This window comes from Gouania willdenowi, chromosome 5 (genome assembly GCF_900634775.1).
Source record: "Gouania willdenowi chromosome 5, fGouWil2.1, whole genome shotgun sequence".
Lineage (NCBI taxonomy): Eukaryota > Metazoa > Chordata > Actinopteri > Blenniiformes > Gobiesocidae > Gouania > Gouania willdenowi.
This window is the reverse complement of record NC_041048.1, coordinates 27,132,499-27,146,799: the sequence shown is the minus strand read 5'-3', so window position 1 is coordinate 27,146,799 and position 14,301 is coordinate 27,132,499. Positions and strand designations below refer to the sequence as shown.

The 14,301-nt window shown below is 38.1% G+C and overlaps 1 pseudogene; it reads left to right on the top strand.

The window, feature by feature from the left end:
* Positions 1 to 2,251: 2,251 nt before the first annotated feature.
* Positions 2,252 to 2,369, top strand: LOC114464154 (uncharacterized; annotated as a pseudogene).
* Positions 2,370 to 14,301: the final 11,932 nt, after the last annotated feature.

Genomic DNA, 14,301 nt, shown 5'->3' with positions numbered 1-14,301 from the left:
TTATTACAAAATAAGATGACTAAGACCAATTATTCCTATTTAAAGTGCAAATAGAACACAAAAACAGAGACTGGCTATTCATGTTAATCTACAATGAAGGTAATCATCTCAACATGAAATTCTTAAAAAAAATATATTCCTATCTGTGCATGAACCTTGCATAACTTTTTGAAAAAACATTAAACTACAGTCCACACAGCCCAGGATAAGAACATGGGAGAAAAAGAAGATATGGTATTTTCTGGAAGCAATTCTCCAGCAGTTGCAATGATGCTGACTTGGACAGATGTAGCATGGATGGATAGTTAGGCTTCTATCCACGACACGTCATCAACCAATGTTCACATCAAAGAACCCTAGAGCAGTTAAAACATTCTAGGATTTATTTGCTCAAATATCTGCCTCGTTTGGTTGGTCAGAACACACAAACAAAGTCTAGAGCTGATCGGGCTGATTAGATCTAGAATTTAGTACGATGGTTGTAACCGGACACAGAGCGCCTCCAATCGAAGTAAAGAGTGATTCAGGTGCGCTGTGAACACAAACGCTCTCGGCACTGACACCGGCCCACCCACAATTGAACACAAGTCGAGCCATATCAAAGTGATTAAATTAACACCTGTTCTCCACCCATTCACCCTGAGTCCAGAATTATACCAGTGTGAAAGCAGCATAACACACAAAAATTATTAAGCCCTTTCATGTCAGTAGTTGGCACTATATTAATAATGGCTACAAATGTAAATATTAATTGATGGTGTTCCATTTGATTTTATTACCTCATTAATAGGTACATCATAGCATTAATTGTCTTCCGGTCACAGTAAACAATGGTTTATGTTTTTAAATGCAATTTATTTCAGGATTATTACTTAGCTACTTTACCATGCGTGTATTGTTGGACACAAAGATGAAAACAAAGGTTTCGAAACATGCACTTTATTTTTTTAATATAAACATACGTAGATAGCGCTGTGTGTGTGTGTTAGTGTATGTGTGTGTGAGCTGTTTGCTTCACCTACAGAGATTTGTGTGTGTGAGCACAAGTGTTTGTGTGCGCGCGCAAGAAGTGTTTGTGCATGTAATCTGTAACCGATTACATTTTGAAAGTAATCTTCCCAACACTGTATGTAAACACATGCTATTCATTTTATTTAACATTTTACAAACTAGAAACTACATAATATCTATATTACCAGTAAGAAAACAGCCTAAACTGCACATAAAAACTAGTCAACCCTGCTCATCAATAGGTGGCAGTAGGTTACTAAATGAGCCAACAGATGATGTAAAAGAGGTTAAAGTGTACCCAATAAGGACTTCTGTGTTTAAAATTGACCAATATTTAAGAACAACACTCTCAAAAAGTGATGTTAACGGTTGCAATCTAGATTCTGATGGTTACAAGATGACTTGTCAGCCTCTGGTTAACAGCCATGAGCAGCTGCTAGAAGAACTACAGAATTGCAAAAGCAGAGGTAGCAGAATCACCTCATTGAAATGCATTCAGACAATCTGTTCTTACAGTACGTACTCACTGCGATCCTCAGCCTCTAATCTCTGTTGTTCCCCGTCATGACGCTGCAGGAATGTGCTTCCCATTTCAGCCAAGTGATTAAGGCTTCTGATCAGCCTCAGAATTGGATTCAGGGTCAGGCACTGACAGACTCTACCTTTTAATCTCTCTTTCAATGTGTATTTTGAACATATTTAAAATACACAGTGACCCTCTGCACAATACACGTCAATGGTGGCTATTGATGTGCACCCTGATCCAGTATTATTAACATTTTAGAGCAACATTTATTTTTCCATACCCCATTTTACTGTGTTATTGAAATTGAAATTTTACTTCAAAACATGACAATTTAATGAAAACAGCATTGTTTCTAGATATGAAAAAAGTACAGTTATTCCATACAGAAAGGTGAACTGGAAATATGTCATCTTTATGTCATCTCTGGTTATTTTTTCAATATATTTCTATCTTTTTAAAAGCACAACACTCAGACATAATCTTTTATTCTTTCTGTTCCTGATAGAAACTTGTGAAAACAGGTTCAGGTTGGAAAGGCATTTCAAAGAAATTAGAATGTTACCCACTGAGTTGTGTGAATCATTATCGTGGCTGAAAGCTGGTGAAGCTTAGACACACCTGACCCTGCTGCAGAGACAGCCCATGGGATTTATGAAATATAATGCTTGGTTCTTACACCCAAGGCGGATCTATAGGTTTTAACCTTACACTTACACTCGTGGCCATACCAACCTGTCATTGCCCGATCCCGTTAGATCTTGGAAGCTAAGCAGGTCTGGGTCTGGTTAGTAGTTGGATGGGAGACAACTGAGAATTCCAGGTGCCACAGTGGGGTGGCAGTCGCTGCAGTGGTATCTGTCATTGTGTCCTTGGGCAAGGCACTTCACCTACACCTATGTATGTACGTAGTGTGTGAGTGATTGTTGGTGGTGGTCGGAGGGTCCGATAGCGCACTATGGCAGCCTCGCTTCCGTCAGTCTGCCCCAGGGCAGCTGTGGCTACAACAGTAGTTTGCCACCACTAAGTGTGAAAGAATAATGCCTTAATTCTGTAAAGTGTCTATGATAAAGCGCTATATAAAATTGATGCATTATTATTATTATTACTTATAAGGTATTATACACATAATAATATTCAGTCATTTGATAAATATCCTCTTTTTTGTCTCAATATTTTAATAACAAAAACCCCCACCATAAACTGGGGTGAAAAACAGTACTCAGAATGGATGAAGAAAATCTTGTTTCTAAAAACAAGACTTAGCATTAACACCTCTGAAAGTAGGAGAAGGATGTGGCACAGAAGCCATTTCCCATATAGATTTGTAAGGATGTGACGGGTCATACATACCTGGAGACTAAGCATAAGCAGCATTGAGCCCATTGTAAATGTTGCCCCTTCGTTTCCCCCAGAGAGATCTTCATTGTTGCTAATGGTAATGTCACAGCGCTATCACTTTAATGGCCACTCATAGAACTTTTCAGATGCAACTAAATACTTTGTTGTATTGTTCACTGTTCAGGTATTGTACGGTATCGTTGCATATCCAATAAACTGGCGGGAATAGGAAAAGCAGCATCAAGTGAAAGGCTAACTGCTACGACAGGGAACAACAAAGGTATATAACGTAGAAATGTTCTGTATACCCGGATGTACATGTAAATGCATGCAACAACATATTTTGAACTGATGTGAAATCTTTTTCTTTGGTGCTGGTGATTTGACCTGAACACTTTTATAAATTATAGGTTCTTTCCTGGTTTTCAAAAAAAAAAAAAAGGTTTTGTAGTGTTAGAGTTGCTCTAAGTCAAGGCCCTCCTCGTTGGGTCAAACTGCGAGGAAACCAAAATTTCATGCATTCCATTGTTTCGGGTAGCTTAGGATTTTCTGCACCACAGAAAATCTACTTTGTGATGGATTTCTATGGAGAAAAACTGTATTGTAAACTGTAAGTGTTTAGCTAATCTCTTCAGCTTGAAGACATTTAAAATCTTGATAATCATATAGTATGATATGTGCACTGCACCATACATTTTTATTTTCAAATCTTAATTAAATTTAAAATATTGAAGTTCATCCACTTCTCAGGAAATATAATAACAAATAACCTTTAGGTATAAATAATAATAATAATAAAAGTAATGCACTGCTATTATTTACATCCATGTTTTCATTAACAGGTTGTCATATATCATGAGATTTTGGACTAAATTAAATGTGATCAGTGTATGCATGAATCAGGCTGAATAACCAGCACTTTTTGTAACTCATTTGTATAATACAAAGTTGTCTACAGTTTTTCATTACAATGATTTCAAAGAAAGCTTTTCCATAAACCAAAGGAACCAAGCCAGGTGTAACTGAACTCTTCCCATGTTTGTGCCAGCTCAACAATAGGGAAATGAAGTTGGTAATTTAAGAAGAAGATTCTATATGCACTCACACAAAACAAGTTGATACATGAGTTATACAGTACAGCACATTGTATTTTCAGAAAGCAAAAATTTCATCTGATATGAACTCCTGCCCTTAGTGTGCACAGGTCAAAGCATTTAGATAATGGTTTTACTGGTGCTGCTGGTTCTGTTTAAGTATCTGTATCTGATTTAGAAAAAAGAGGCTACTTTACTGCACAGCTCCACAGCTCTGCTGCTAAAACTCCAAAAGAGTAAGTTTCTGTACCACACTTTTATTTTGAAAGGCTTATTAAGAGTAGTGAACTGTGTGTAAGCAAATTATCTGTCTATGTGTGTTCTTATGGCAGACTGGCTGAAAACAACAGGTATAATTCAACAATGAATGAAGTATCATTATTATTATTATTATTATTATTATTATTATTAGGGGGCCAAGCCCGCGGGGCCAGGGAACCGTGTATGTAAGCATACGCTGTTCCTTGGACCAGCGGTGCTAGCCTAATAATTGTTACCGAATAATTGTTACCTTTTATTTTTCCCCTGGTAAAAGTAGTGCTGCAGGCTAAATCGTGCAAGGTAGGGTGATGCCCTTTGGGAGTTAGGTCCAGACCACCCCGCGTACCTTGGACGCAAAAATTCACATACAGTTGTGTGCGAAAGTCAGGGCACCCCTTTAAAAACAGCATATTTTATATATTTAAAAAGTTATATTCATATTTACTGTCTCTCTGGTATATGGGAAAAAAAGACAATATTGTCAGGAAGCATTAATGCATAGTTACATTTTATTTTATAAATTGAACAAAATTACAAAAATGAAAAACATAATTTTGGCATGTGCAAAAGTCGGGGCACCCTACAGCATCAGTACCTTCAGTACTTAGTAACACCCCCTCTGGCAGATATCACAGCTTGTAAACGCTTCTTATAGCCAACAACAAGTCTCTGGATTCTATTATTTGGGATTTTTCCCCATTCTTCTTTGCAAAAGGCTTCCAGTTCTGCAATATTCCTAGGACGTCTTGCATGCACAGCTCTTTTAAGATCTACCCACAGATTTTCGATAATGTTTAAGTCGGGAGACTGTGAAGGCCATTCCAAAACCTTCAGCTTGCAGTTTCCACAGTGCGAGGCATAATTAAGAGATGGCAGGTGAGGGGAACTGTGGAGGTCAAGAAGAGATCTGGAAGACCAAGGAAACTCTCGGAGAGAACAGCTCGTAGTCTAGTCAGAAAGGTAAACCAAAACCCACATTTGACTTCAAAAGACCTCCAGGAAGATTTAGCAGACTCAGGAGTGGTGGTGCACCCTTCCACTGTGCGCCGATACTTGCACAAACAAGACCTTCATGGAAGAGTCTGTAGAAAAAAAACCTTATCTACGACCTCATCATAAAATACAACGTCAAAAATATGCAACAGAACATCTACAGAAGCCTGATGACTTTTGGAAACAAGTGCTGTGGACTGATGAAGTTAAAATAGAACTCTTTGGCCACAATAAGCAAAGGTATGTTTGGAGAAAAAAAGGAGCAGCATTTCATGAAAAGAACACCTTGCCAACTGTTAAATATGGGGGTGGATCCATCATGCTTTGGGGTTGTGTTGCAGCCAGTGGGACAGGAAACATTGCTCGGGTGGAGGGAAGAATGGATTCAATTAAATACCAGCAAATATCACAGCATCTGTAAAAAAGCTAAAGCTGAAAAGAGGATGGCTTCTACAACAGGATAATGATCCTAAACATACCTCCAAATCCACCATGGACTACTTCAAGAAACTGCAAGCTGAAGGTTTTGGAATGGCCTTCACAGTCTCCCGACTTAAACATTATCGAAAATCTGTGGGTAGATCTTAAAAGAGCTGTGCATGCAAGACGTCCTAGGAATATTGCAGAACTGGAAGCCTTTTGCAAGGAAGAATGGGGAAAAATCCCAAATAATAGAATCCAGAGACTTGTTGTTGGCTATAAGAAGCGTTTACAAGCTGTGATATCTGCCAGAGGGGGTGTTACTAAGTACTGAAGGTACTGATGCTGTAGGGTGCCCCGACTTTTGCACATGCCAAAATTATGTTTTTCATTTTTGTAATTTTGTTCAATTTATAAAATAAAATGTAACTATGCATTAATGTTTCCTGATAATATTGTCTTTTTTTCCCATATACCAGAGAGACAGTAAATATGAATATAACTTTTTAAATATATAAAATATGCTGTTTTTAAAGGGGTGCCCTGACTTTCGCACACAACTGTATGTCTGCCAGCAGGTGGCGCTATAACAAAGGTCAACGCGTTTTGGCCAATAACTCCCACACCGTTTGTTGCAAATTTAAAACCTTCATATCCACAGATTCCTTGAATAGCACTGAATCACCTGGGCTAGGCCACGCCCTGAACTTTTCTCGGAGCAAAATCGCAAAATCGCAAAAACTGAAAAACCTACTTTTTCGAACTCCTCCTTGGGGTTTTGTCCAATCAGCGTGAAACTTGGCACGTAGAGTCTTCAGTTGGACGTAATCTCCAGTTAACCCTATGAGTTTGTTCGGGTAAATTATGTGCAAATTATTAGCGAGAAAAGTTTTCTTGCAAGCTATAAAAATGCAAACTGGCGCATATCTCGGTCAAAATAAATGCTAACAACACCAAATTTGAGATCCTTAGTTGGCATGTGACTGTGAGGGTATGCACCAAATTTGAATAATATAGGCCAATAGGGGGCGCTACAAATAATGAATATTTCTATCTCTTAAATGGCAAGACCAATATTTACCAAATTTGGAGGGTATGATCTTGGGTCCCTCCTGAGGTGATATCTCAAAGGTATTCGTGATTGTTCAAAGTGGGCGTGGCTTATTGCATCATAACACATAAATAAACAAACATTTATTTCTGCTGAATTATTATGATGAGGGCAGTGAAATTTACAGGGTAGATATTGAAGACCACACAGACAACCCATACCAAAAATTGCGCCACTAGGTGGCGCTATATTTGCAAAAACATTTTGGCCTTTAACTTTCACATTTTAATTTACATCTTCAAAAACTTCATATCCCATAGTTCAATATATAGAGGCGCATCTTCTAACATAGGCCACGCCCACTCCCTTGGTATTTTGCTTTTTGTAAGTCACTACATATCAAAAACCTACTTTTTCGAATTACTCCTTGGGGTTTTGTCTAATCGGCATAAAACTTTTCACGTAGAGTCTTCAGTTGGACCTGATCTAAAGTTGATAAAATAATTTTGTTGGCTCAAAATATGCGTGAATATTTACTGAGTAAATTTTTCTAGCTAGCTATAAAAATGCATAACTGTTGCATATCTCGGTCAAAATAAATGCTAACAACACCAAGTCTGAGATCTTTGGTTGGCTTATGACTGTAAGGGTATAAGCAAAATTTTAATAAATTACACCACTAGGAGGCGCTGCAATAATGGAATATATGTATTTCTTAAATGGCAATACCAATTTTTACCAAATTTGGTGGGTATGATCTTGGGTGCCTCCTGAGGCCATATCTCAAATTTATTTGCAATTGGTCAAAGTGGGCATGACTTATTACATCATAACATATAAACAAACAAACCCTTATTTCAGCTTAAGTATTATGTTGAGGGCTGTGAAATTTACAGGGTAACTATAGAAGAGCACACAGATCACCCATACCAAAAAGTGCACCACTAGGTGGCGCTAAAATGGGTGCAAACGCATTTTGCCTTGTCGCTTTCACTCTTAAAATCACATCTACCAAAACATCATATCCACCTGTTCACAGCAAACGTCACGTTGGCTTGTGTCCTTCCACTCGCCACGAGCCCGTCAACCTTTGTGACAAACTTCCACGGTATCCACGAAACCTGTGGGCCGAGTCGTGCGGGAAGGATTGGCCCCCTATCATAACTGCTTACAGTTATAGTTTTAATTGTAATTGGAAAAAATGCCCATCAACGTAATCATAATTGCGTTGTAATTGAACATGGATAATTGAATGCGTAATTGTAATTTTAAAATGTAATTGACTCCAACCCTGATTCAAGCTAAAGTTTACATGCACTATTACAACCTTTTAAAATGTATGCAGTAACAAAAGTGGTGAAGGGGTAGAGAAGATTCATTGAAAAGATAAAACTAACCTGAAAAAAACCCCAGCAAGACACACTGTATTTATTACAAAATATTTATTAACAGCAATTCTAATTAGAAAATCAACTTCTTACACAAGAATGAGAATGAAGGAGATGCAAATAAAGATTTCTCAGAGATTTCATCATTAGAGTCATCCCTCTGTTTAGTTCCCTCTGTGCAGATGTTGAGCAAAAGATGGAAAGGAGGTCTTGTATCTCGGGGATGAAAGCTATGCAGATTTGTATGGGGGTACCAAGTGTAAAAATTAGGGATGTAACGATTCACTCAACTCCCGATACGATTCGATTCACGATACTGGGTTCACGATACGATTCTCTCACGATTCATTTTACAAAATGGGACTGTACTTAAATGACGGAAAAATATTCCTTTATCTTTTTGGGGGAAAAAAAAGCTAGAAAATACTGTACTATTTTCCTTTTATTTTTCCTTGTCAAAAGAATCCCTTGATGAACTATTCAAACAATGCAATTTAACATGAAATAAATAAAGGAATAATACAAATGAAGAAGCCTATTCATTTAAATTCTGATTCCATAGTAAACAATACAAAACTGCATAATAGTTATTTTTCTTTTTAAAAGTGCAATTGAAAATGTATTTTGTGACTAAACAATTGGACCTTAAAAAAAAAAAAACAGTCTGCACTGTATTTGCGTCAGATATTTGTTTGAACCAGCAGAGGGCGCTGGTAACCCAGTGGTCGGTTGGCATGCAGCTAAGTGCAGTGAAGAAGAGATGCTATGCTAGCAGACAGGGTTAATAGAAAAACGTGACTTTTACAGATATTCACTTAATATTACAGATATTCTTTTGGTGCTAATGGGGTAAGGAATCAATTCTGAATATGTTTAAGAGTAGAAGGCGGCCAGAAAGAAAGTATTAGCAGATTTCGCCCTCCGCCATGACTTCTGGATAGCGCCCTCTGCTGGTTAAAACAAGTACTGCGATTCAATTTTCACAGCATCGATGTGAACCTTGATACCTATGAATCGATTTTTAACTGCCTTACGATTAATCGTTACATCTCTAGTAAAAATGTAGTATAAAAGTTGTAGCTAACACATTTTCATTATTTATCTCACTTTTCTCATATTTAGCACATGTTCCTACATTTAACAACATTTAACCACTTAGAGGTAAAAAAAAAAGAAGCATTAAATCTAAATGGTATTTGTTATATCTAAATGTTAAATCTATATCTAAATTCAATTCAACTCAATTCAACTTTATTTATATAGCGCAAAATACAACAAAGTCATCTCAAAGCGCCGAACAAAATATAAAGTCCATAGTAAAAAAGAAGAAAGAACCCAACAAGATCCACATGAACAAGCATTTAGCGACAGTGGGAAGAAAAAACTCCCTTTTTTTATAGGAAGAAATCTCCAGCGGAACCAGGTTCAGCGGTGGCAGCCATCTGCTTCGACTGGTTGGGGTTAGTGGACAGAAGGAAAAACAGAATAGGAAAGAAGGATAGTCCATCCGAGTGTTCCAGACTAGTTGAGCCGCAAAATCTTATATCTAAATGTTAAATCTAAATCTAAATGTTAAATCTAAATCTAAATGTTAAATCTAAATCTAAATGTTAAATCTAAATCTAAATGTCTAAATCCAAATGTAAATATTACATGTTAAATCTAACTAACTGGGCAGTAGTATTTTAACAGCCAATCTTCAGCACGCCGTCCAGCATTTCCCACATGAATGACTATTTACAAAACACATACCGTCTCCTTCACCTTACTCTACTTTACCCCACCAAAGCGCCTCCTCCTGCCACAGCTCCCCCTACAGGCTCCACCCGTTACTACATTCCTCTGCTCACACCTTTCCCATTCAGTCCATAATCACAGCCAGGCCCCCAAACCCTACAAAAATGACACTAAACGCATAAAACGGCCCAATCCCATCCTCCGTCCACTCCCTCGTTCCTCACAGCCACCCTCAACGCTGAAAATACTGAAACTGGCTCTCCTTAACACCCGTTCACTGAACAATAAAGCACTCATCCTACATGAACTATTAACTGACAATAACCTGGACTTCCTCTGCGTCACTGACACCTGGCATAAACCTCTGGACTATTTCTCCCTGAACCAAGCCACTCCCCCTGGTTACACTTACATTGAACAGCCCCGTCTCACTGGCCGGGGCGGTGGCGTAGCCTCAGTCCATAAAAAAGCCCTCAACATCAGCACCATATCCACAACATCCTTTCAGTCATTCTGAATCCCTTGCTCTACTGGACTGCCACAACTTCACTCAGCAAGTCAACTTCCCCACACACACCCGTGGCCACACCCTAGATTTAGTCTGCTCCACCGGTCTCACCATCCAGCAACTTTCCAGTACCGACCTCTGCATCTGATCATCTGGCTATCACCATGGACCTCCACCTCCCCACCCTCCACCCCAACGACAAGTGAACCATTTGTTTTAGAAACCTGAAATCCATCTCTCCTCATGATTTTTCCACTTCTCTTCTTAACCTTCTGTCTGCCTCCCCCCCCTCCGCTCTCTGAGGACCCCACGGCCCTTGTTAATCATTACAATAATTGCCTCTCCTCCTGCCTCGACCAACTTGCCCCCTCCAAAACCAAATTAGTCTCATTTACACACACCGCCCCCTGGTACACCCCCGACCTCAGAAAACTAAAAACCCACAAACGCCAACTTGAACGTCTCCACAAAATAAACGGTTTAACAGTCCATCTCCAAGCCTACTCTGATCACCTTCAACTATATAAAGCTGCCCTCAACACTGCCCGCTCTAACTACTACTCAAACCTTAACCTAAATGTTTCACACATATGCTAATTGACCCCACCCCTTGGAACCTCAACCAATACACAAGCAGAGACACACACAGCCGCTCCCATCATCGATGCCTGCCTGGGTGATATGTATGGCTGGTTCTCTCCCGGTGGTGGAGATCAAGTGCATATCACCCAGGCAGGCATTGGTGAAAGGGTGTGTGGGAGCGGCTGTGTGTCTCTCTGCTTGTGTAATGGTTGAGGTTACAAGGGGCGGGGTCAATTAACATATGTGCGAAATATTTAGGTTCAACATTTAGATTTAGATTTAATATTTAGATATAAGATTAAGCATTTAGATATGATTTATAACATTTAGATTTAGATTTAAACATTTAGATTTAACATAGGGGTGGGCGATATGGGAAAAATATCATATCACGATTTTTTCTTTGTGAAATCACGATCACGATTTTTTTCACTCAAATCATTTAGACTATTTTAAAGTTATTTTAATAAAACCTTCTTAAAATCATCGCCCTAAATGAAAAAAAAGGAATAAAAGATAATTTAGGACAAGGTAATTACAAGACGAGTTATTTTAGTCCCAGTCTTTTTACTTTGTTTAACTAAAGTGGTGTAGCATTAGCATTAGCAACACTTGCTACATAACAAGGCAGCATATCAGTCTAGTGATTTATATTTGTTATTGAGGTAACACAGTCATATTAATAAAATCCTACTTTAAGCAGTGTTTGAACGCCTCATTTCACACAGTTTAGACAATCATATTCTTTACAAGATAAAAAGTTACTGCTTTGGTTACATTAGGCCTGTGTGATATGGACCAATATTCATCTCTCTATTTTTTTCCTCAATATGGCAATAGGTGATAAAAATTCCATTATTATTATTTTTTTTCAATAGTTTTACAAGAAAAACAATAATGGGTAATTTTTACACTTGGCACCTCATAGATTTGGGTGGGCAGTAGATAAGCAGTATTGTAGAAAAGGGGTGGGGGGTGCCACCAGGTGACCACAACCAGCCCCCCTCCTCCTCCTCCTCATGTTTAAGGCCAGCTGATTGGTGTAATGTTCCTATTATGTCCAGAGACGGTTGCTGTACTGCTTTTTGTCGTTGAGAATGTCCTTATTGGCATCGTTGCCCCAGAGATGGTCCTTGTTGGTATTTCTGACTCCTTTAGAAAGTTCTGGAGGGTGGAGCGGATGCTTGACAAGAATATTTGGTTTCCCTCATCAGAGAAATGAACTCCGTCTGAAATAAACAGTGATCGTTTGTAGAATCGCAGGAGAGGATGTTCAACAACGTCTCCTTTGAAACAGACGGACGTCCTCTTGACGAAATGATTGATGATTTTTCTGTCCCTGATGATCTGGGACAGCTTCCCGTACCTCCAGGATCTGCGTTCATTTATGGAGGAGAAGATGATCTTCATTGCAGGGAATTTAATGTGCAATTTGGTCAAGTCCTCTTTAATAGTGTAGGCCAGACTATTTGCACTGTTTATGCCCAGGTTGTTTCCTCCGGCGTGAACCAGGAGGATGTCAGGGGGTCCCTGGGTGGAAAGCTGACCATAAAAACACGGCAGAACTCCTTCCCACCTCATCCCTCCTTTTCCAAACCAGTGCATGTTGGCATCCAGTCCCAAATTGTCACCAAAAAACTTTAGTGCAGCCTCCTCGCCCCGCCGGATGTAACTGGAGCCGATTATCCACACCTCCTTGATGACTTTGTCCTTCCTCTGTGAGCTGTAACATAGACATGGAATCAGGTTAGGATTCATGAAAATAAATACAAAAAAGTACTCATCATTGTCATTTAGCCTGTCCATGTTTTATCATCATATTAGCTGGAAGTGTGTAGTTCCAGTTACGAGTTAAGCCTCACTTCAGATTGAAGATTCTAATTAAAAGTCAGCTCTGAGATTCTTTTTCTCTCCAATGGCTACAGGTCATTACTTCATACAGTATAAACCAGTGGTTCTCAAACTTTTTTGACTCAAGTACCCCTTTTCTCTTATTTCTGAATCCAAGTACTCCCTTCAATCTGACTACATAGAAGTCTGTGAAAAAACAACTACAAAGCACAATGATGGAAATAATGAGTGATAACACACATTTGAAAGAATCTCATTTAGTAAATAAATAGAATGAAACAGTATTTAGTGCCTCCTGAATAGATTGATTTCTATAGATTTTACCATTTACGATCATCTCCTTCATCACGTGGGACCAAGACTGACCCTTGTATTTTCAGTTCATGTTCTAATGATTAGAACATGAACTGAAAATAATAATAATAATAATAATAATAATAATAATAATAATAATTAATATTAATAACTAATAATAACTAATCAATATCATTTCTAACATCATTTTGTGTGTTTTTAGTGTCATTTTGTTGTTGTTTGTTCTTTTTTATTATTCACTATATTTTTCTCTTATTTTGTGTGTCTTTCAGTGTTGGGAACGTTACTTTAAAACAGTAATATTATATCGTAATTATAACTATTAATGTTAGTTATAGTTACTCACTACTTGATCAAAAAGTAACTGAGTTAGTAACTTAATTACTCTATAATAAAAGTAACTCATTAAAAAGGAAAGTAACTATTTGCGATACTTTAAAAAAAAAAAAAAGAATCGTGTGTCATTGTGAGGTGCTTCATTAAATTCTAGTTACTTACAACGGATGTGGACAAAGTCTTCACTCCTGGATATAAAGTACACTTCACATGCACGTCCTTTGACCACAATTAAATTAAAGTAGTATTTGTATCGCCACCTTAAAAATGACAACTTTTCATCGGAACGCTCCACGCTCGCCACCTCTGCTTCTTCATCAAATCTGTAGTGGTTGTGTGTGTGCTGCCACATGTGTAAAAACACTGTCTCTGATTGGCTACCATGAAACATGACGCCGTCTTAGCCAATCATAATTGCTCACCATTTTTTTAACCCACCTCCTCACTATAGCTGCATATGAAGCCAGGGGTGCTTTCTGATCACAGTTTATTCAATCAATACATGTAACTCACCGCATTTAATGTTCTTTAACATTAACGGAGTTGTAATGGCGTAAAAAGTTTATTAGTTAGATTACCCTGTTACTGAACAACAAACGCCGTTATTTTAAACGCCGTTATTTCAAAAACTGGTGTATTTGTTGTTGTTTTGTGTGTTAGCTGGTAATAGTAAGTCATTTTCTCTCTTAGTGTGTGTGTGTGTGTGTTTGTTTGTTTGTCCTTTTGTATATTTTTCTCATATTTTGTGTGTTATTAATGTCGTTTTGTGAGTTTCCGGTAAAATTTAGTATGATCATTTTTAACTAGAAATACACCTCATAAAACCCAATTTTTCAATGCTTTCTATTGTTAATTTTACTCTATCTCTCTCAAGTTCTCCCTGTAGTGCC